The sequence below is a fragment of the Pseudophryne corroboree genome, chromosome 1, assembly GCF_028390025.1.
Source record: "Pseudophryne corroboree isolate aPseCor3 chromosome 1, aPseCor3.hap2, whole genome shotgun sequence".
Classification (NCBI taxonomy): Eukaryota; Metazoa; Chordata; class Amphibia; order Anura; family Myobatrachidae; genus Pseudophryne; species Pseudophryne corroboree.
Genome location: NC_086444.1, coordinates 679583112 through 679607047, shown reverse-complemented (window position 1 = coordinate 679607047; position 23936 = coordinate 679583112). Strand labels below are relative to the sequence as shown.

The 23936-nt window shown below is 46.0% G+C and overlaps 1 protein-coding gene across 1 annotated transcript in view; it reads left to right on the top strand.

Moving 5' to 3' along the window:
- The first annotated feature begins 2300 nt into the window (after window positions 1–2300).
- The window catches only part of LOC134906828 (kelch-like ECH-associated protein 1A), an 82023-nt gene continuing 60387 nt past the window's right edge, over window positions 2301–23936 (top strand). Inside the window, exon 1 of the mRNA XM_063914747.1 lies at window positions 2301–2576. The gene's annotated coding sequence lies outside the window, so the exon portion shown is untranslated. The remainder of the gene's footprint in view (window positions 2577–23936) is intronic.

The following is a 23936-nucleotide window of genomic DNA, read 5'->3' as shown; positions in this document are numbered from 1 at the left end:
TGGTAATGATATCTTCGGTCATGTCATATGACCACCAATAGGATCATGTCCTCCTGATAAAGTCCTTACTAATGCATTAGGACAAAACGCGTTGAGGCTGCTCTTGGTTTTGGGACCTCCAATTCCTGATGACCATTTGGCTCAGATAAGCTCATTATGCACTGACATTTCTGTGCATTTTTTAAATTATACGCTTAATATATATATATATATATATATATATATATATACATATATATTTTTTTTTTAAATAAATTCTCATTATAAATATTAACCATACTATATATATTTTTTCATTCATGATTCATGTGTGGTGAATTATGGCAAAGGAAACCAGTGAAGCTGAAAACAAGCCCTGGTATTCACCTATCACAGGCAAGTGTTTATACCCAAGAAAATTATTTGGGTTAATATATGCTACGTGTGGTTTATATGCTATTGTATTGCACTAGGAGGCGCCTTTCACAGACATTTTGGCTACTTGGGATATAGGACTTGGTTTGTTGCAGCCACTGGTAAATCTGGTGAGCGGGGGTGGATTTAGGGGTAAGGTCGCCCCTTGTCACAATAGTAATGGCCGCCCACCGCCTGCCTAATTTTATTATTTTCATTGTTGGGTTATAAACTCTAATTTGATGATAGCCAATTTAATAGAATAATAGAAAGAAGCCACTAACAATCACATTTTTATTATCTTTAATTATGTATACATATTTACTAAGCAGGACAGCTGGGATGCAGTTAATATACCGCCTGTCGGGATCCCAGTGTTCAGGATACCGACAGTGGGGGAAATGCCGGCGGTCGTAATCCCGACTGCAGCTCGGTATTCCACACCACCCGAGTGGGAATATAACCTGTGTCGAGCAAAGCTCGCCACTGGGTCCGAAGCATTGCAGGCATAGCGAACCCGCAAGGGGACTCGCTGCCGGGATGCCGCTGTCGGTATAGTGACAGCCGGCATCTCATCTGCTGCATACTTGCCTACTCTCCCGGAATGGCTGGGAGGCTACCGAAAATCGAGTGACCCTCTCTGCCCCCCGGAAGAGCAGGCAAGTCTCCCGATTTCTGTGGTACTCCCTGCCCGGATGCCCACTTAGTGAGTAAAGTGGGCGGTCCGGGCAGTCGATGACGAGACTCTTGTTGAATTGCATCATTATAGCCACGCCCCCATGCAGTATAATGCCGGTAATATCGTCATTACACAGCAGGGGCGTTGCTTAAATGACGCAATACATCAATCACGCCCCAACCTCCACTCTGCCCCTGTTCCACCTCTGTTCTGCCCCCTCTGCTCATCACTGCCCTCCGGGACGTGCGGTGAGCTAAATGGCTCAGGAGGCACTGGCTAACCCCAGAGCCAGATTTACATGCAATATATGAGCCAAAGGGTACATCTGGGCATTAAACACAGGTGCAGCATTATAAACTCCTGGAAATCTGGTGAGTTTTGATTAGAGATAAGTGGAAAGGATACACAGGTGAGGCACTGCCTCACCTGCCATAGACTTTTTACTCCAGAGTTTGGGCTATAAAAATTATTAGAATAATGCAAAGAAGATATTTCAAACAAATTATCAGTATTTTTCATATATTTTATTCAGTAAAAACTCTGGTTTAAACGTAAGTATGACAGGAAAGGCTCTGCCTCACCTGCCTCACCCGACAGCACATGCCCTGTCCCGCCCCCTGCTGAGCCGACCTGGCTGGTCTCTCGCGGAGAGAGCAGCCATAAAGTCGGTAAGTATGATCTGCTGGTCTCCTGTATGTATCCTGGACAACTTACAGGGGCAGTGTGTGCATGTCCAACCTGTTTGCTCTACATTCAGGATGGCATATGGTACAATATAGTGGATATATTTTGCAGCTACTGGTACTGTTTGAGCTAGTACCAACACAAGCATCCAATTGCTGCCCCCAAACAAGTGCCACCCCAAGACAAGTGCCTAACGGGAAATTCGCCACTGCCAGGGAGTGCACTATTAAGAAGAAATTCACACTTTTCAGAAAGGACACTTTAAGATTTGTTGATTACTAAGATAAGCGCCATTTACCACTATTATTTGTATATACTGTACGGTATATCAATTAAAATATTTTTTGTAAAGAGCACAGTGACGTGGTTGGAATCCACTCTAATTGGAAATGCAGCAGTCAGAATAGAACATGCTGTTTATTCAATTACAGTAAATGAATCATGAGATGTATCAGCAGGCCATTTGCTGCTGCTTGCTTGCTGGATTATTGCAGTGCAGTCTCTCTTACTTCTCACTGTATAATGAATTTTGGATGAGTCATTGTGACTGGATAAGTAACCAGAATGCTTTCCCAGCTCCTGTGTACCCGTACATCAGTGAGCAGCTGTATTATCATGTGTACTGAAGAGAGGTCACTGAGGAGCCTGCACATTATCCGGGGAATGTGCCGTCTTTCTACTTGAAAACTGACTACAGATCTGCACTTGTTACTGCGCTTTGCCTCACTTTTCCCCATCTTACATACATGTCTGACTCTCCTGCACAAAGTCCTCCCTCCTCCATTACATCAGCGCATGCAGCACATGTATACTATTGAAGGTAAGGGTTACATATGTAACAGTTTCTGTTCCCGTAGGGCGTCTTCATAGTTTTACAGTGTGCCAAGGACTCCTTCCTAATCTCAAACCACGTAGTTACACTTTCATTTACATGCTTTTGACCCAAACCGGGATCTATAAAAAGATATGATCTTTGCATCAGCAGCACACTGATCGATGGCCTGACATTGAGTACTAACGAGTAGTGACATTGCGCAGTGACGTGTCCTGCCTCTCACTCACACCAGTCAAACCCTGATTATCCCTGACCCTTACTCAGACCCTGCACACCTACTTTACAGACACTGTACACACATTGGGCAGCTGGCAGCAGAAGTGTGGCTTGTACTGTACCTGTATCTGTAAAGTAGGAAAATGTATTATAGTGTGTGTGTGTGTGTGTGTGTGTGTGTGTGTGTGTGTGTGTGTGTGTGTGTGTGTATATATATATGCAAGTATCACGCACCCCCCCCCCACTTCCCCATCCCACCGAATATGTGATGCTTAGTAGAATTTGCTTTCTGTCCACAGAGTAACTCTTAGAGGTAACTAGCAACATCCTCTATCTGGTTAGTTAATAAATTCTATGCATATATTTGTTTACTACTATTAATAATATATTTATTGTGGGGTCAGTTTGTTTTTTATCTTGGTTCTTCCGAGAAAAATAACATTTTGCATTGTTTATCAGAGCTATTTATCAATGCTTACTTGCCAGTATAGTTCTGTTGAAAAGAGACTGTCTCAGCAAAATTCTTTTTTTATTGTGAAGTCCCCATTGATAACTGGGGATTGAGGTCTGCAGCCTAAAGCTGGGTATACACTGTCCAGTATATCGACCATTCAATTGAACTACCAATATATCATGGGTGCGTCGGCAGGTGTGTTCACAGACATGGAGTCTATGGCCCTCTTTCCTACCCGATCGCACGCTGCACTTCTTCGCAGCGGTGCAATCAGGCCTGGAATGCGGATGCACGTCGCTGACAGCAAAGAAAGCGGTCACAGCGGCGACCGCAAGAAGATTGACAGCAGGAAGGCCTTCCGGGGCGTCAACTGACCGTTTGAAGCCGTTTTCAGGGAGTGGTAAGCAAAACGCAGGTGTGTCCAGACGAACGGAGGGCGGATGTCTGACGTCAAAGCCGTGACCATCATTGCTGGACCTGTCGCACAGGGTAAGTATGTCCGGGGCTGGTCTTGTTTGTGTGAAACTTTTTTAGCGTAGCAGGGCTGCACAAGCAATTGCAGCCCTGCTATGCTAAAATACACTCCCCCATAGGCAGAGATTAGTTAATCGCACCAGCAGTAAAAAGTTGCTTGGTGCGATCAACTCGGAATGAGGGCCTATTTACTAAAGGGCCCTACACACTAGAAGACATGACCAATGTGAAAGATGAACAATGTGGAAGATGAGCAATTTCCCTTAAACTCCCCAGAACCCTGACAAACTAAATTGAGTGTACACACTATCGGGGGGTACTCATGGAGCGATCGCTTCTTAAAATCTGACTAGATTGCTTAGATTTTAAGCAGTGATCACTCTGTGTGTACCCCCACAGCGGTAGCGATGCGCGTCCCCGCTATCGCTGCATGCAGGCTCAATCTAGCAGGTCGCTCATTTCACCCGCTGTGCTGTGCGGGGGGGGGGAGATGTGTGCTGAGCGGTTTACTCAGCACGCATCTCTCCCCAAATCGGGCCGTAACTACGGCCCTTAAGCAATTTTTAAAACAATTTGAAAGATGAAATATATCTTTGGAAGTGGCACCTTTTTTACATATTTTTTATATTGGGGAGGCATTTCTGGGTGTGTGAGCAGGGCTGCAGAAGGGGGAACGTGGTTCACACTGTACTACTATGCTAATAACTCGTGCATGCTAATTATGTGTGTTACTGTCTAAATGTGAATAGAATGTACTCATGACGTGGAGCGATATATGCAAGGCTTAGGGGCCCTACTCACTGGCCGAACCGCCGCCGAGCTGCCCGATGGCGGATACGGCCGACGAGCGACCCGGCGGCGGGGGGAGTGAAGTTTCTTCACTCCCCCCGTCACGCGGCTGCATTGAAGTGCAGGCAAATATGGACGAGATCGTCCATATTGGCCTGCATGCACAGCCGACGGGAGACCAGCGATGAACGAGCACGGGGACGCGCATCGTTCATCGCTGGAGTCTCCACACTGAAAGATATGAACGAGTTCTCGTTCATTTATGAACGAGATCGTTCATATCTTTCAGAAAATCGGCCAGTGTGTAGGGCCTATTAGACCACACGCAAATTTAACTAATTATCGAGCTATACAGTGACCCAATAGCCTATCAATTGGCAGGGCACAACTTTATTCTGTAATGTAATGCTCAGTACTCTCATTTATACTTCTATATAGATGTCTATGATGCAGTAAAAACAACATAGATTAGTACCACAGTGTATATACAAACCTACTGCCCTCTCTTACTGAATGGAACACCATCTCTGACAATACTCAGTACTTGATTATATGCAGCTGCGTGTGGCACACTGTGTACAAGGGCCCTCATTCCGAGTTGTTCGCTCGGTATTTTTCATCGCATCGCAGTGAAAATCCGCTTAGTACGCATGCGCAATGTTCGCACTGCGACTGCGCCAAGTAACTTTACTATGAAGAAAGTATTTTTACTCACGGCTTTTTCTTCGCTCCGGCGATCGTAATGTGATTGACAGGAAATGGGTGTTACTGGGCGGAAACACGGCGTTTCAGGGGCGTGTGGCTGAAAACGCTACCGTTTCCGGAAAAAACGCAGGAGTGGCCGGAGAAACGGTGGGAGTGCCTGGGCGAACGCTGGGTGTGTTTGTGACGTCAACCAGGAACGACAAGCACTGAACTGATCGCACAGGCAGAGTAAGTCTGGAGCTACTCTGAAACTGCTAAGTAGTTAGTAATCGCAATATTGCGAATACATCGGTCGCAATTTTAAGAAGCTAAGATTCACTCCCAGTAGGCGGCGGCTTAGCGTGTGTAACTCTGCTAAATTCGCCTTGCGACCGATCAACTCGGAATGAGGGCCAATATAATTAACTATAAGTTGAAGTTACAGTGTGTCACAAGGCTGCCTCCCTCTATAAACACATAGGGGTATATGCAATTAGCGGCGAATCGCGCCAATTTTTCGGCCGTTTTTTAATTCGACACAATTTGACCGTCGAATTCCGGCAAGTGGGTGCCGGAATGCAACATATTCAATAAAAAAACGTATTCGACAGTCCCGCTGTCGAAAAATGGCCGATTTGACGGATTTTGATCCGATTTTTAAAAAAACGGAAAAAACTGTAAAAAACCCGAAAAAAAATTGTGTGAGGTCCCCCCTCCAAAGCATAACCAGCCTCGGGCTCTTCGAGCCGGTCCTGGTTCTAAAAATCCGGGGGGGGGGGGAATGACAGGGGATCCCCCGTATTTTTAAAACCAGCACCGGGCTCTGCGCCTGGTGCTGGTGCAAAAAATACGGGGGACAAAAAGAGTAGGGGTCCCCCGTATTTTTTACACCAGCATCGGGCTCCACTAGCTGGACAGATAATGCCACAGCCGGGGGTCACTTTTATACAGCGCCCTGCGGCCGTGGCATTAAATATCCAACTAGTCACCCCTGGCCGGGGTACCCTGGGGGAGTGGGAACCCCTTCAATCAAGGGGTCCCCCCCCAGCCACCCAAGGGCCAGGGGTGAAGCCCGAGGCTGTCCCCCCCATCCAAGGGCTGCGGATGGGGGACTGGTAGCCTTGAGAAAATTGAAAGAATATTGTTTTTTCCAGTAGTACTACAAGTCCCAGCAAGCCTCCCCCGCAAGCTGGTACTTGGAGAACCACAAGTACCAGCATGCGGGAGAAAAATGGGACCGCTGGTACCTGTAGTTCTACTGGGGAAAAAATACCCAGATAAAAACAGGACACGCACACCGTGAGTAAAAGTTTATTTCACACATGTCGACACACACATACTTACCTATGTTCACACGCCGACCTCTGTCCACTTATCCAAGTAGAATCCACGTGTACCTGTGAATAAAATTATACTCACCTCAATCCAGTGTCCAGATTATAATCCACGTACTTGGCAAAAAAAAAAACGAACACCCGAACCAGGCGGATTGAAAGGGGTCCCATGTTTACACATGGGACCCCTTTCCCCGAATGCAGAGACCCCCCCCGTGTCCTGTTTTTATTTGAGTATTTCTTTTTCAGTAGAACTACAGGTACCAGCGGGCCCGTTTTTCTCCCGCATGCTGGTACTTGTGGTTCTCCAAGTACATGCTTGCGGGGGAGGCTTGCTGGGACTTGTAGTACTACTAGAAAAACCAATATTCTTTCAATTTTCTCAAGGCTATCAGCCCCCCATCCGCAGCCCTTGGATGGGGGGACAGCCTCGGGCTTCACCCCTGGCCCTTGGGTTTTGCACCAGCACCAGGCGCAGAGCCCGGTGCTGGTTTTAAAAATACGGGGGATGCCCTGTCATTCCCCCCCCCCAGGATTTTTAGAACCAGGACCGGCTCGAAGAGCCCGAGGCTGGTTATGCTTAGGAGGGGGGCCCTTACGCAATTTTTTTTCGGATTTTTACCATTCCATTTAAAAAATAAATAATAATAATAATAATAATAATATTTTTAAAAATATATAAATAATACTTGTGCCTCCAAAATAGACAAACCAAGTACCTAATCCCTTCTAATATAAATAGATATGCTATTACCAAAAAAAAAAAAACACAAAAAAAAACATGTTTTAATTTTTTTTTATTAGATTCCGCCACCAAAGTGTGGCGGATTGAAAATGACGAATTTACTGTCTAAAAGCACTGTTGTCGAATTTACAAACTTCAATTGAATATACTTTTGGCGAATTGCCGCATTTGTACCATTGCAGAAATGTCGAATTTGACAAATGTCGAATTTCAAAAAGTCGAATTTGGAAAGTCCGTTTTTTTGACGAAAAGTACTGAATTGCATTGTCGAATTTTTTTTTTTTTTGGCGAAAATGTCCCATTTTTCGACATTTTCGGGAATTCGACCGCAATTGCATATACCCCATAGCATTCAAGCTTGTGTAATCACTGGGGAGGAATAGAATACATTGTAGCTATTTATTGTTACTGAGTATTTGTAGCAATCAGTCCCAGTCATGTGAATAGGAGGACGCCACTCACAATCTTGTTACATGTAGCTGCTTAGGATACAAATTGAGCAGCAGTGTAACAATAGAGGAAGGCGGCAGAGGTTTAGAGGCTTGATACTTAAAAACCTGTGGTACAATCCGTTTAATTTTCAGGCTCCATACGGAGTACAGATATTTGCAGTCTATTAGCCACCATAATAACCAAGCTGATATAGTCAAGATCATCTACTACAGCCATTCCCAACCACGGTCCTCAAGGCACACTTATACCCCTTTCACATCGCACAAATAACCCGGTATCGACACGGTATATTGCCGTGTCGAAATGGGTCAGTGTGCGATGTGAAAGCGCCTTTCCCGAATTAGCGGGTCGCCTGACCCGGTAATTCAACCCGGTTAAAAAGAAGGGTTATTACCGGGTTGAATACCGGGTCAGGTGCAGTGTGAATGGGAGCCGTTTCGATGCAACACGGCTCCCATTCACAGTATAGGGAGAGGCGGCACAGGAGATGAACTCATCTCCCAGCGTCGCCTCCACCCCCGCCCCTGCTGCGCCCCCCCGCTTCTATGGCAACCGACCCGGTATATTGCCGGGTCGGAAAGCCAGCAGAGGAGTGCAAATGCCGGATCCCACCCGGTAAGGACACGTTTCTCTTACCGGGTAGGATCCGGCATTTGCGATCTGAAAGCAGCATAAGGGCTGAAACACACTACACGGTTTTTGCCGGATGGCAAAAAGCCGGACAAACTTTGTCCGGCTTTCTGCCATCCGGGAGAGACCGGCAGTGTCTATCACACAGGACGGCTTTGAGCCGTGTGTGATGCTGTGCGCATGCGCAGCATCAGACACGGCTTCAGAAAAAACCATTGTGTGTGAAAGCTCCCCTTCACACACATGGTTTACTGGCTCCAAAGACGGCCCGGCGGCCGCCCGGCCGCCGGACCTTCCAGTGGTGAGACCCGGCTGCAACCCGGCAGCCGGGTCGGGGCCGTGCAGTGTGAAGGGACCCTACCCCTCACACTGTTAACTACAATGCCGGCACGGGAAAAAGCCGTCCGGCTTTTTCCCGGCCGGCAAAAACCGTGTAGTGTGTTTCAGCCCTAACAGTGCAGGTTTTAGTGATATCCAGGCTTCAGCACAGGTGACTTAATTAGTAGCTCAGTTATTTTGATTTAACCATCTGTGCTGCAGCCTGGATATCACTAAAACCTGCACTGTTGGTGTGCCTTGAGGACCGAGTTTGGGAATGCCTGATCTACTATATAGAGAGAAATCATTTCAATTTACCTCCATTATAACTGCGAGAATAGTGCAGTGGAGCCCCTTCAGGGAATTTCCACAATAATTATATATAAGAAGGAATTTTTACGGCAACAACTGACCCTGCCATTTGTAATGCAATTACAGTATATAGTGCAATAATGCAGCATTGCTGCTAATTTAATATTACCTGAATTTAGGGTACACATTACAGTCACTGTAATAATAAGATTTTACTCACCGGTAAATCTATTTCTCGTAGTCCGTAGTGGATGCTGGGTACTCCGTAAGGACCATGGGGAATAGACGGGCTCCGCAGGAGACTGGGCACTTCTTTAAAGAAAAGATTAGGTACTACATCTGGTGTGCACTGGCTCCTCCCTCTATGCCCCTCCTCCAGACCTCAGTTAGGGAAACTGTGCCCGGAAGAGCTGACATTACAAGGATAGGATTTGGAATCCAGGGTAAGACTCATACCAGCCACACCAATCACACCGTACAACTCGTGATAACTATACCCAGTTAACAGTATGAACAACAACTGAGCCTCATTAAACTGATGGCTCAGAACAAAAAACCCTATAGTTAAGCAATAACTATATACAAGTATTGCAGAATTCCGCACTTGGGACGGGCTCACAGCATCCACTATGGACTACGAGAAATAGATTTACCGGTGAGTAAAATCTTATTTTCTCTGACGTCCTAGTGGATGCTGGGTACTCCGTAAGGACCATGGGGATTATACCAAAGCTCCCAAATGGGCGGGAGAGTGCGGATGACTCTGCAGCACCGAATGAGCAAACTCAAGGTCCTCCTCAGCCAGGGTATCAAACTTGTAGAATTTTGCAAACGTGTTTGATCCCGACCAGGTAGCAGCTCGGCAAAGTTGTAAAGCCGAGACCCCTCGGGCAGCCGCTCAAGAAGAGCCCACCTTCCTCGTGGAATGGGCTTTGACTGATTTAGGATGCGGCAGTCCAGCCGCAGAATGTGCAAGTTGAATCGTGCTACAGATCCAGCGAGCAATAGTCTGCTTAGAAGCAGGAGCACCCAGCTTGTTGGGTGCATGCAGGACAAACAGCGAGTCAGTTTTTCTGACTCTAGCCGTCCTGGAAACATAGATTTTCAGGGCCCGGACTACATCCAGCAACTTGGAAGCCTCCAAGTCCCGAGTAGCCGCAGGCACCACAATAGGTTGGTTCAAATGAAACGCTGATACCACCTTAGGGAGAAATTTGGGACGAGTCCTCAATTCTGTCCTGTCCATATGGAAGATCAGATAGGGGCTTTTACATGACAAAGCCGCCAATTTTGACACACGCCTAGCCGAAGCCAAGGCCAAAAGCATGACCACTTTCCACGTGAGATATTTCAACTCAACGGTCTGAAGTGGCTCAAACCAATGTGATTTTAGGAAATCCAACACAACGTTGAGATCCCAAGGTGCCACTGGAGGCACAAAAAGGGGGCTGAATATGCAGCACTCCCTTAACAAACGTCTGAACTTCAGGCAGTGAAGCCAGTTCTTTTTGAAAGAAAATAGACAGGGCCGAAATCTGGACTTTAATGGATCCCAATTTTAGGCCCATAGTCACTCCTGACTGTAGGAAGTGCAGAAATCGACCCAGCTGAAATTCTTCTGTTGGGGCCTTCATAGCCTCACACCAAGCAACATATTTTCGCCATATGCGGTGATAATGTTTTGCTGTCACATCCTTCCTAGCTTTTATCAGCGTAGGAATGACTTCAACCGGAATGCCCTTTTCCATTGGGATCCGGCGTTCAACCGCCATGCCGTCAAACGCAGCCGCGGTAAGACTTGGAACAGATAGGGCCCCTGCTGTAGCAGGTCCTGTCTGAGAGGCAGAGGCCAAGGGTCCTCTGAGATCATTTCTTGTAGTTCCGTGTACCAAGTCCTTCTTGGCCAATCCGGAACGATGAGTATAGTTCTTACTCCTCTCTTTCTTATTATCCTCAGCACCTTTGGTATGAGAGGAAGAGGAGGGAACACATAAACCGACTGGTACACCCACGGTGTCACTGGAGCGTCCACAGCTATCGCCTGAGGGTCCCTTGACCTGGCGCAATATCTTTTTAGCTTTTTGTTGAGGCGGGACGCCATCATGTCCACCTGTGGCCTTTCCCAACGATTTACAATCAGCTGGAAGACTTCTGGATGAAGTCCCCCACTCTCCCGGATGGAGGTCGTGCCTGCTGAGGAAGCCCAGTTGTCCACTCCTGGAATGAACACTGCTGACAGTGCTATCACGTGATTTTCCGCCCATCGGAGAATCCTTGTGGCTTCTGCCATCGCCATCCTGCTTCTTGTGCCGCCCTGTCGGTTTACATGGGCGACCGCCGTGATGTTGTCTGACTGAATCAGCACCGGCTGGTTTTGAAGCAGGGGTTTTGCCTGACTTAGGGCATTGTAAATGGCCCTTAGTTCCAGAATATTTATGTGTAGGGAAGCCTCCTGACTCGACCATTGTCCTTGGAAGTTTCTTCCCTGAGTGACTGCCCCCCAACCTCGGAGGCTTGCATCCGTGGTCACCAGGACCCAGTCCTGTATGCCGAATCTGCGGCCCTCGAGAAGATGAGCACTCTGCAGCCACCACAGCAGAGACACCCTGGCCCTCGGGGACAGGGTGATCATCTGAGATGCGATCCGGACCACTTGTCTAATAGATCCCACTGAAAGATCCTTGCATGGAACCTGCCGAATGGAATTGCCTCGTAAGAAGCTACCATCTTTCCCAGGACTCGCGTGCAGTGATGCACCGACACCTGTTTTGGTTTCAGGAGGTCTCTGACCAGAGATGACAACTCCTTGGCCTTCTCCTCCAGGAGAAACACCTTCTTCTGTTCTGTGTCCAGAATCATACCCAGGAACAGCAGACGCGTCGTAGGAACCAGCTGCGACTTTGGGATATTCAGAATCCAGCCGTGCTGTTGTAGCACTTCCTGAGATAGTGCTACTCCGACCAACAACTGCTCCCTGGACCTCGCCTTTATAAGGAGATCGTCCAAGTACGGGATAATTATAACTCCCTTCTTTCGAAGGAGTATCATCATTTCGGCCATTACTTTGGTAAATACCCTCGGTGCCGTGGACAGACCAAACAGCAACATCTGGAATTGGTAATGGCAGTCCTGTACCACAAAACGGAGGTACACCTGGTGAGGTGGGTAAATGGGGACATGTAGGTAAGCATCCTTGATGTCCAGTGATACCATGTAATCCCCCTCTTCCAGGCTTGCAATAACCGCCCTGAGCGATTCCATTTTGAACTTGAACTTCCTTTTATAAGTAGAAAAAAATGTATAGACTCGTGCGCTTCTTTAGGAATCGACAATACAATGATATATTTATCAGAACAATATAATAAATTTGCTAATGTAATAGCCGCAACTGGCTGATATCACAGTTTTTGTAAGCTTCAATAAGTCTCTGTCAGCACCTTCCACTCTTCAGGGTGGCAGCTTGGTTCCTCAGTGTACCAAAGGTATATGGCATAAATTCTGTAGCAAAAGAGGATGGAGAAGAACAAGCGCCTATGGTGCAGTAAGTTCTTTAAAGTGTTATAGTGACACTTGAGAAAATATAAATGCGTACCAGATGAATTCTTTAAACCACGTCTAATAGTAAGATTCCAGTCAGGATATTTCTCACCAACATCACCATCTATAAATCAGAGAAGACGGAATCGCCGCATAGCGTAATACTTCTGGATAAAGAATAATGTCCCCACAAACAGGGAAGTAGGGGCAGAATACCGTTCAAAGCAAGAGAACATTCACAAAGCCGACCAAAACCCAGAACTGGTTCATCTTCTTCCTTCAACCAGCCATCCAGACAAATGATTGATGTATTAAGGACAGAAAATCGATATTCCACACTGGAACAACCATCTGCAAGCACACAAGCAGACACAGGGGAACGTTTTTTAGAACAAAGACCCCAGAGACCATACAGAGACAAGGATCTACATACAAGAATAAAGGAAGTTACCAAAACAGCATTGCCATTAAAAAGAAGATTACAAGAAGGGGGAGACGAGGAGGACGAAGAAGAAAACCCCCAAAAAAGATATTACCACTAGACAATCCTAAGGACAAAGGTATATTCAACTTATCGAACCATATATTGACACAACCGCAAATCTCACTATTAAGTAAGGGAATTACTTTTGCACCAACCCAGAAACCAGACAAATTTTCAATGTTCATTGATCTTAATAAATATGTGAGGAATTTGACGTTGAAAAGACATTTTGCAAGGAAAGACACAGCTATCCTAACCAACTATAACGCTTCAAAGTCAGGACTAAGACCCCCCTCAAAATTTTTTCCGCTGGAATCCAAGGGATCGCATATCAACACCATAGGCGCTTGTTCTTCTCCATCCTTTTTTCCTTTTATAAGTGTTCAAGGATTTCAAATTTAGAATGGGTCTCACCGAACTGTCTGGTTTCGGTACCACAAACATTGTGGAATAGTAACCCCGTCCCTGTTGAAGGAGGGGAACTTTGATTATCACCTGCTGGAGGTACAGCTTGTGAATTGCCACCAGTACTACCTCCCTGTCCTGGGGAGTAGCCGGCAAGGCTGATTTGAGGTAACGGCGAGGGGGAGACGTCTCGAACTCCAGCTTGTATCCCTGAGATACCACTTGTAGAACCCAGAGATCCACCTGTGAGCGAACCCACTGGTCGCTGAAGTTCCGGAGACGGGCCCCCACCGCACCTGGCTCCACATGTGGAGCCCCAGCGTCATGCGGTGGACTTAGTGGAAGCAGGGGAGGATTTTTGTTCTTGGGAACTGGCTGTATGGTGCAGCTTTTTCCCTCTACCCCTGCCTCTGGGCAGAAAGGACGCACCTCTAACCCGCTTGCCTTTCTGAGGCCGAAAGGACTGTACTTGATAATACGGTGCTTTCTTAGGCTGTGAGGGAACCTGAGGTAAAAAAGTCGACTTCCCAGCTGTTGCTGTGGATACGAGGTCCGAAAGACCGTCCCCAAACAATTCCTCACCCTTTCCATGTGCCTTTTAGAATCAGCATCACCTGTCCACTGCTGAGTCCATAATACTCTCCAGGCAGAAATGGACATTGCATTAATTTTAGATGCCAGCCGGCAAATGTCCCTCTGTGCATCTCTCATATATAAGACTACGTCTTTAATATGCTCTATGGTTAGCAATATAGTGTCCCTGTCAAGGGAATCAATGTTATCAGACAGGGAATCAGACCACGCTGCTGCAGCACTACACATCCATGCTGAAGCAATAGCAGGTCTCAGTATAGTACCTGAGTGTGTATACACAGACTTCAGGATAGCCTCCTGCTTTCTATCTGCAGGCTCCTTTAAGGCGGCCGTATCCTGAGAAGGCAGTGCCACCTTTTTTGATAAGCGTATGAGCGCCTTGTCCACCTTAGGGGATGTCTCCCAGCGTAACCTATCCGTTGGCGGGAAAGGGTACGCCATTAGTAACCGCTTAGAAATTACTAGTTTCTTATCTGGGGAACCCCACGCTTCTTCACACAATTCATTTAACTCATCAGATGGGGGAAAAGTCACTGGCTGCTTTTTCTCCCCAAACATAATACCCTTTTTTGTGGTAACCGGGTTAATGTCAGAAATGTGCAACACATTTTTCATTGCCGTAATCATGCATCGGATGGCCCTAGTGGATTGTACATTTGTCTCATCCTCGTCGACACTGGAGTCAGACTCCGTGTCGACATCTGTGTCTGCCATCTGAGGTAGCGGGCGTTTTTGAGCCCCTGACGGCCTCTGAGATGCCTGGGCAGGCGCAGGCTGAGATGCCGGCTGTCCCAAAGCTGCGTCATCGAACCTTTTATGCAAGGAGTTGACACTGTCGGTTAATACCTTCCACATATCCATCCACTCAGGTGTCGGCCCCGCAGGGGGCGACATCACACTTATCGGCACCTGCTCCGCCTCCACATAAACGTCCTCATCAAACATGTCGACACAGCTGTACCGACACATCGCACACACACACAGGGAATGCTCTGACTGAGGACAGGACCCCACAAAGTTATTTGGGGAGACAGAGAGAGAGTATGCCAGCACACACCAGAGCGCTATATAACAGAGGGATATACACTATACACAAAGTGAATTTTCCCCCTATAGCTGCTTATATCACAATTTGCGCCTAAATTTATGTGCCCCCCCCCTCTCTTTTTTACCCTTTCTGTAGTGTATACTGCAGGGCAGAGCCTGGGGAGCGTCCTTCCAGCGGAGCTGTGAAGAGAAAATGGCGCTGGCTGTGCTGAGGAAGATAGCCCCGCCCCTTCAGCGGCGGGCTTCTCCCGCTCTTTATAACGTTAATGGCGGGGGTTTCTGCACATATACAGTGTTATACACTGTATTATGTGCTTTTTTGTGCCAAAAGGTATCTAATTGCAGCCCAGGGCGCCCCCCCCCCCCCCCAGCGCCCTGCACCCACCAGTGACCGGAGCGTGTGGTGTGCTGTGGGAGCAATGGCGCACAGCTGCAGTGCTGTGCTCTACCTTATTGAAGACTGGAGTCTTCAGCCGCCGATTTTCTCCGGTTTCTTCCGTCTTCTGGCTCTGCAAGGGGGCCAGCGGCGCGGCTCTGGGAACGGACGATCGAGGTCGGGCCCTGTGTTCGATCCCTCTGGAGCTAATGGTGTCCAGTAGCCTAGAAGCACAAGCTAGCTGCAAGCAGGTAGGTTTGCTTCTCTCCCCTAAGTCCCACGTAGCAGTGAGTCTGTTGCCAGCAGATCTCACTGAAAATAAAAAACCTAACAAATACTTTTCTTTATAGTGAACTCAGGAGAGCCCACTAAGTGCATCCAGCTCAGGCCGGGCACAGATTCTAACTGAGGTCTGGAGGAGGGGCATAGAGGGAGGAGCCAGTGCACACCAGATGTAGTACCTAATCTTTTCTTTAAAGAAGTGCCCAGTCTCCTGCGGAGCCCGTCTATTCCCCATGGTCCTTACGGAGTACCCAGCATCCACTAGGACGTCAGAGAAAAATGGCTAATTAAGCCAACAGTGATATATGACATAAGGTGTACCCCAATAACGGATTAGTGTATATCACTGCAAACGCTGACAACGAGATTTGAGAGCGGTAATCAGTGATTAGAGCACAATAGAATCTGATGCTTTGGATAAAACTCATTTGTGATTGAGTCAATAGATTCAACTTAAGGGGGGTACTCACGGAGCGATCGCTGCTTAAAATCTAAGCAATCTGACTAGATTGCTTAGATTTTAAGCCTGATCGCTCCGTGTGTACCCCGTACTGCAATAGCGATGCGCAGCCGCGCGTATCGCTATCGCCGCTGCTAGATTGGCCTGCCGTGCAGGCCAATCTAGCGGGTCGCTCATTTCACCCGCTCGGTGAAATGAGCGGCCCCCCGTCTCCCCACGCACACTCAGCACACATCACGCTGTGCTGAGCGGCGGGAGAGATGTGTGCTGAGCGGTTCGCTCAGCACACATCTCTCCCGCATCGGCCAGTGAGTACTGGCCTTAACATGTTAGAATCTACTAGAACAACATACACTATTAGCAGCAGCACAGTGACAGTGTCTGATTATGTATGAGTTCAACATGACATAACATGGTGATATATGAAGAGGGAACACTAGCCAGCAGTTATCCAACACTTTAACAGTGTGTATTGAAAATGATCATACTCTAGACCAGGGGTGGCCAACCAGTCAGAGACAAAGAGCCAAGAAAATCTTGTCAGGTACGTCAAAGAGCCGACATCGAGCTGAAGGCACGCATGCAAAAATGGGGTGTGGCCTTGTGCCTGCTAGGCCGCGCCCGTGGTATAAAATACATTTAAAAAGCCAGATCCACATAAAAGAAACATTTAAAGCCAGATCCAACATAAAATACATTTAAAAAGCCACTTCCACATAAAATAATTGAGAAAGAAAGATCCACATAAAATATATTGAAAAAGCCAGATTCACATAATACACATCAGCTCCCCCATGTGTCACTCCAGCCAGCTCTCTCATGTCATTCCTGCTAGCACACTCCTATGTCACTCCAGCCAGCTCCCCATGAATCACTCCAGCCAGCACTCTCCTGTGTCACTCCTGCCAGGACCCTCATGTGTCACCACAGCTCACTCTCACAAACACACACCTTGTGCCATTGCAGCAGCCACTTATGTTTACCAGTGGTTGTCTTGCCAATAGTATCTGGCTCCCTCAGTTCTCAGTCCCCGTACTGCTGCTGCCTTTCTGGCCGGAGTGCAGGAGTTTACATATCACTTGTGGTCACGTGACTGAGTGTCGGCAGCCACATTTAAATAAAGAAAGAGCTGCATGCGGCTCAAGAGCCACAGGTTGGCCACCACTGCTCTAGACTATACTTACAAACTTGGATTAAAATGTATAGGAATAATGAATAAACTGCAACGCAAGTATTGGTAATTAACCTTTATTAACATTAATGAATTTGACAGTACACACAAAATAAAGAGAGGTAATTGTACCCACCAATTAATTACTGTATATAAGCAGTGCACGACACATGGAGTACAGTGTGTGTTTTTAAATATATGTAACATTTTGTCTTGTCATTGTTTGTTGGTTTTTAATATTTCACAGTTACAGGTCTTCTTAATAGTAATGAAGTAAAAGTTATATTTTATGTAGTCATTTTTTTTTTGTGCGCCACTTAAGACCAATTCTTTCCCCTCTCTTGTGAACTAGAAGGGGGAACCAGTAAAGTTTTTTTTATCACCCACTGCCCCACCAATTTCCACTGTGCCACTACCTTAATAAAAAATTAATTATAATGAGTTCAATTATATATATATATATATATATATATATATTGTAAACAAAAGGAAGGGATAAGGTGGTTTTAAGCGACCAGTGGTGTCTAATGTTAATCGGAGACTTATATTTCAAACAAAAAAATTTTTTTTATTAAATCTAATATGCACCAATAAAAACAAATAAAATAATAGCCCTATTACAGGGAGCCAGAAACGTTACTAAAGACTGGATGTAAAATAATATAAAATCAATAATACAAATTTAGATAAGACAAGAGGAAAAAACGTCCTAAAAGTGCAAAAAATTGGACATAAGATCAGCATAAAAAGTATATAAAGTATATATATATAAAAAGGTTCTTAGCTTTTAGAGAGGATATCAGTAGGGAAGTGATAGCTATCACTTCCCTACTGATACAGGTATAAATAGATGAGCTGTCCCAGTTGTATGTCACCCCTTGATGAAGTCCAGATAGGACGAAACGCGTTGGGTGCTATGATACATATCCTCTCTAAAAGCTAAGAACCTTTTTATATATATATACTTTATATACTTTTTATGCTGATCTTATGTCCAATTTTTTGCACTTTTAGGACGTTTTTTCCTCTTGTCTTATCTAAATTTGTATTATTGATTTTATATTATTTTACATCCAGTCTTTAGTAACGTTTCTGGCTCCCTGTAATAGGGCTATTATTTTATTTGTTTTTATTGGTGCATATTAGATTTAATAAAAAAAATTTTTTTGTTTGAAATATAAGTCTCCGATTAACATTAGACACCACTGGTCGCTTAAAACCACCTTATCCCTTCCTTTTGTTTACATTATACATGAAGCACCTTACCAATGCTTCTTTCTTTAAGGTGGAGCTGACGCCCGATTAATATAAATAGGGAGTGTCTAGAAAAAGGAGACTTTTCTTGTTCTTTTATAAATATCCTGGACTACATTCTAGTACTATTTGGTATCGCGGTTAAGCGCCGATAAGCTTCCCCCCATCTATATATATATATATATATATATATAGACCAGATTGCCCGGCTCTCCTATTAAGACCGCGTTACTGCTCCGGGTGCCTCCACGAATAATAGTTACATAAAGTCCAAAGGTGCAGCACTCCTAGCAGCTTGAATAAAGGACAGCAGCAGAGCATGCGTGTAGACAACATTTCAATGCCTTTATTGCAGCAAAAAAGACCTGATGACAATGGCGCAATAAAGACATTGAAACGTCTACACGCATGCCCTGCTGTTGTCCTTTATTCAAGCCGCTGGGAGTGTCGCACCTTTGGACTTTATATAATATATATATATATATATATATATATATATACACTGCTCAAAAAAATAAAGGGAACACTAAAATAACACATCCTAGATCTGAATGAATGAAATATTCTTATTAAATACTTTGTTCTTTACATAGTTGAATGTGCTGACAACAAAATCACACAAAAATTTCAATGGAAATCAAATTTATTAACCCATGGAGGTCTGGATTTGGAGTCACCCTCAAAATTAAAGTGGAAAAACACACTACAGGCTGATCCAACTTTGATGTTATGTCCTTAAAACAAGTCAAAATGAGGCTCGGTAGTGTCTGTGGCCTCCACATGCCTGTATGACCTCCCTACAACCCACACAAGTGGCTCAGGTAGTGCAGTTTATCCAGGATGGCACATCTATGCGAGCTGTGGCAAGAAGGTTTGCTGTGTCTGTCAGCGTAGTGTCCAGAGCATGGAGGTGCTACCAGGAGACAGGCCAGTACATCAGGAGACGTGGAGGAGGCCAACAACCCAGCAGCAGGACCACTACCTCCGCCTTTGTGCAAGGAGGAACAGGAGGAGCACTGCCAGAGCCCTGCAAAATTACCTCCAGCAAGCCACAAATGTGCATGTGTCTACTCAAACGATCAAAAACAGACTCCATGAGGGTGGCATGAGGGCCCGACGCCCACAGGTGGGGGTTGTGCTTACAGCCCAACACCGTGCAGGACGTTTTGCATTTGCCAGAGAACACCAAGATTGGCAAATTCGCCACTGGCGCCCTGTGCTCTTCACAGATGAAAGCAGGTTCTCAATGAGCACACGTGACAGAGTCTGGAGACGCCAAGGAGAACGTTCTGCTGCCTGCAACATCCTCCAGCATGACCGGTTTGGCAGTGGGTCAGTAATGGTGTGGGGTGGCATTTCTTTGGGGGGCCGCACAGCCCTCCATGTGCTCGCCAGAGGTAGCCTGACTGCCATTAGGTACCGAGATGAGATCCTCAGACCCCTTGTGAGACCATATGCTGGTGCGGTTGGCCCTGGGTTCCTCCTAATGCACGACAATGCTAGACCTCATGTGGCTGGAATGTGTCAGCAGTTCCTGCAAGACGAAGGCATTGATGCTATGGACTGGCCCGCCCGTTCCCCAGACCTGAATCCAATTGATCACATCTGGGACATCATGTCTCGCTCCATCCACCAATGCCACGTTGCACCACAGACTGTCCATGAGTTGGCGGATGCTTTAGTTCAGGTCTGGGAGGAGATCCCTCAAGAGATCATCCGCCACCTCATCAGGAGCATGCCCAGGCATTGTAGGGAGGTCATACAGGCATGAGGAGGCCACAGACACTACTGAGCCTCATTTTGACTTGTTTTAAGGACATTACATCAAAGTTGGATCAGCCTGTAGTGTGTTTTTCCACTTTAATTTTGAGGGTGACTCCAAATGCAGACCTCCATGGGTTAATAAATTTGATTTCCATTGTTAATTTTTGTGTGATTTTGTTGTCAGCACATTCAACTATGTAAAGAACAAAGTATTTAATAAGAATATTTCAATCATTCAGATCTAGAATGTGTTATTTTAGTGTTCCCTTTATTTTTTTGAGCAGTGTATATATTGAACCCATAATAATTAATTTTTTATTACATTGGTGGCAAAGTGGAAATTTAATTGGTGGGGCAGTGGGTGTAAATAACTTCATTGGTGGGGCAGTGGAAGGAGTCGCTGAGCGGCTCCCGTCAGCAGCTCAGCTAGAATGGAGCCGCTGACGGGGAGGAAAGCCGCTGACAGAGAGCCGCTGAAAGCCACTGACAGGGAGTAGAGACGCTGACGGGGAAGTGAGTAGCCGCTGACGGGGAGGTGAGCAAATGTCACATCGTGAACATCGCTCATTGCGGCGCCGTACACACATGCCGTGATGAGCGATGTCACAAGTGACATTGCTCACATTGAGCATGCTGCACGGGCGACCGCCAACCTGCAATCAACGAGCGCGGGTGCACGCATCTTTGATAGCAGGACCATGCACACTAGACAATGTGAATGATATAGCGTTCACAATCGTCTGTATCAGCCATATTGGGCAAAATAATCGTCTAGTGTGTATGGCCCTTAAGCCTTGGATGGAGATAAAGTACCAGACAATCAGCTCCTACCTGTCATTTTGCAAACACAGCCTGTAACATGGCAGTTAGGAGGTGATGGCTTATACTTTATTTCCATCCACTTTATCTCCATCTAAGGCTTAGTAAATAGACCCCCATAGTTCACAGAAATATCACGTCAGCTCTGCTGCACAGCCAATACCCGATATTTCTGTAGGGCGACTCTCCGTGATGCACGGGACAGCTACACAAATTTAAACTACATACTTCTCCAAAATACCAATATTTTAGTGAGTCTTAAGTTATAGGATAAGGCATTGCTACAGCAACTACATTTTTATATAACAACAATTTCTTATTGGACCAGTTTAAAAGGAAAAAAAATGTAAAAGCATGTTACGCACAGGATTTTATGATCACTTTCTGTAGAATCACCCTGCAGATACAGTATATTGGCACATTATGCTGTGTGTCTGGGCGGTCCGCCGACTCCCTGTACATTTGCTGCAGAGTCTGTCTGTGACTGACATCACAACTAGGCTGATCACTGGTGGCACTTCTTTTTCTCCAGTATAGTTCTATGTAACTCTAACTCTGGGGAGCACCACCAACCCACTTAATTCAGAATACCGTCTTTGTGGGTCCTATTCATGAACAATGGATTTTATCTGGTGAATTGCACATTGTCCCTTATTCCGAGTTGTTCACTCCGTAATTTTCTTCGCATCTCAGCGATTTTCCGCTAATTGCGCATGCGCAATGTTCGCACTGCGACTGCGCCAAGTAAATTTGCTAAGAAGTTTGGTATTTTACTCACGGCATTACGAGGTTTTTTCTTCGTTCTGGTGATCGGAGTGTGATTGTCAGGAAGTGGTTGTTTCTGGGCGGAAACTGGCCGTTTTATGGGTGTGTGTGAAAAAATGCTACCGTTTCTGGGAAAAACGCGGGAGTGGCTGGGGAAATGGGGGAGTGTCTGGGCGAACGCTGAGTGTGTTTGTGACGTCAAACCAGGAACGAAACTGACTGAACTGATTGCAGTGGCAGAGTAAGTGTCGAGCTACTCAGAAACTGCTTAGAAATTTCTATTCGTAATTTAGAGAATCTTTAGTTCGCAATTTTGATAAGCTAAGATTCACTCCCAGAGGGCGGCGGCTTAGCGTGTGCAATGCTGCTAAAAGCAGCTTGCGAGCGAACAACTCGGAATGAGGGCCATTGGGCCTAATTCTGAGTTGATCGCAGCAGCTAATTTGTTAGCATTTGGGCAAAACTATGGCCCTCATTCCGAGTCGTTCGCTCAGTATTTTTCATCGCATCGCAGTAAAATTCCGCTTAGTGCGCATGCGCAATATTCGCACTGCGACTGCGCCAAGTATCTTTGCTATGAAGATAGTATTTTTACTCACGGCTTTTTCATCGCTCCGGCGATCGTAATGTGATTGACAGGAAATGGGTGTTACTGGGCGGAAACAGGCCGTTTTATGGGAGTGTGGCTGAAAACGCTACCGTTTCCGGAAAAAACGCAGGAGTGGCCGGAGAAACGGGGGAGTGGTTGGGCGAACGCTGGGTGTGTTTGTGACGTCAAACCAGGAACGACAAGCACTGAACTGATCGCACAGGCAGAGTAAGTCTGGAGCTACTCAGAAACTGCTAAGTAGTTTGTGAGCGCAATATTGCGAATACATCGGTCGCAATTTTAAGATGCTAAGATACACTCCCAGTAGGCGGCGGCTTAGCGTGTGTAACTCTGCTAAATTCGCCTTGCGACCGATCAACTCGGAATGAGGGCCTATGTGCACTGCAGGGGGGACAGATATAACATGTTCAGAGAGAGTTAGATTTGGGTGGAGTGTATTCAAACTGAAATCTAAATTGCAGTGTAAAAATAAAGCAGCCAGTATTTACCCTGCACAGAAACAAAATAACCCACCCAAATCTAAGTCTCTCTACAAATGTTATATCTGCCCCCCCTGCAGTGCACATGGTTTTGCCCAATTGCTAACAAACTTGCTGCTGCGATCAATTCAGAATTACCCCCATTATACGCATCTTTTCTCCTCACACATTCCTTTCGATCTGTTTGTTCTCAATTGGAAGCTAAGGAGGGATCTAGTGCGGAGTTTCTCCTTTGTGTACCATCACAACTGGACGGCACATGTAAATGCCCACCCAGTTGTAACGTCAGACCTGACACATCGGGCCAACGATTGGTAAGTATGTATGCACTTACCGATCGTCAGATATGATCCGTCAGCCTAGTGTGTACCCATCATTAGTTTGCTTAATTCAGGCGAAAATCTTTGATATCACCTACATTCAGGCTTTGTTAAGTAGCTTATGTACTTGGATAGAGATAAAGTTGACGGAGGTAAAGTAACAGCCAAACAGGTGCTAACTGTTATTTTTAAACACAGCCTGTAGCATGGCAGTTAGGAGCTTGTTGGCTGGTTCTTTATCTCCGTCCACTTTATCTCTCTCCAAGGCTTAGTACATAGACACCTTAGTTACTTAAATACTTAAATAGTTACTTAAATCATAAAGAAACAGCAGAATCTTAAGGGAAGTCAGGTTAATAAATTGGCCTCTGCAGCTGTTGTCGGAACCTGGGTACACAGTTGAAGACCAGGGGCCTGATTCACGCAAACCACACACAAAGTTGATGCTCAGGTAGTTCAGCGATTATTTGCAACAAATTCAGAAACCCCTTACAGCACATGCATTAGCCTGAGTGTATGTATTCAGGACCAATGCTTTCAGAAACGGACCGGTAAAGCGGTGAGCATTC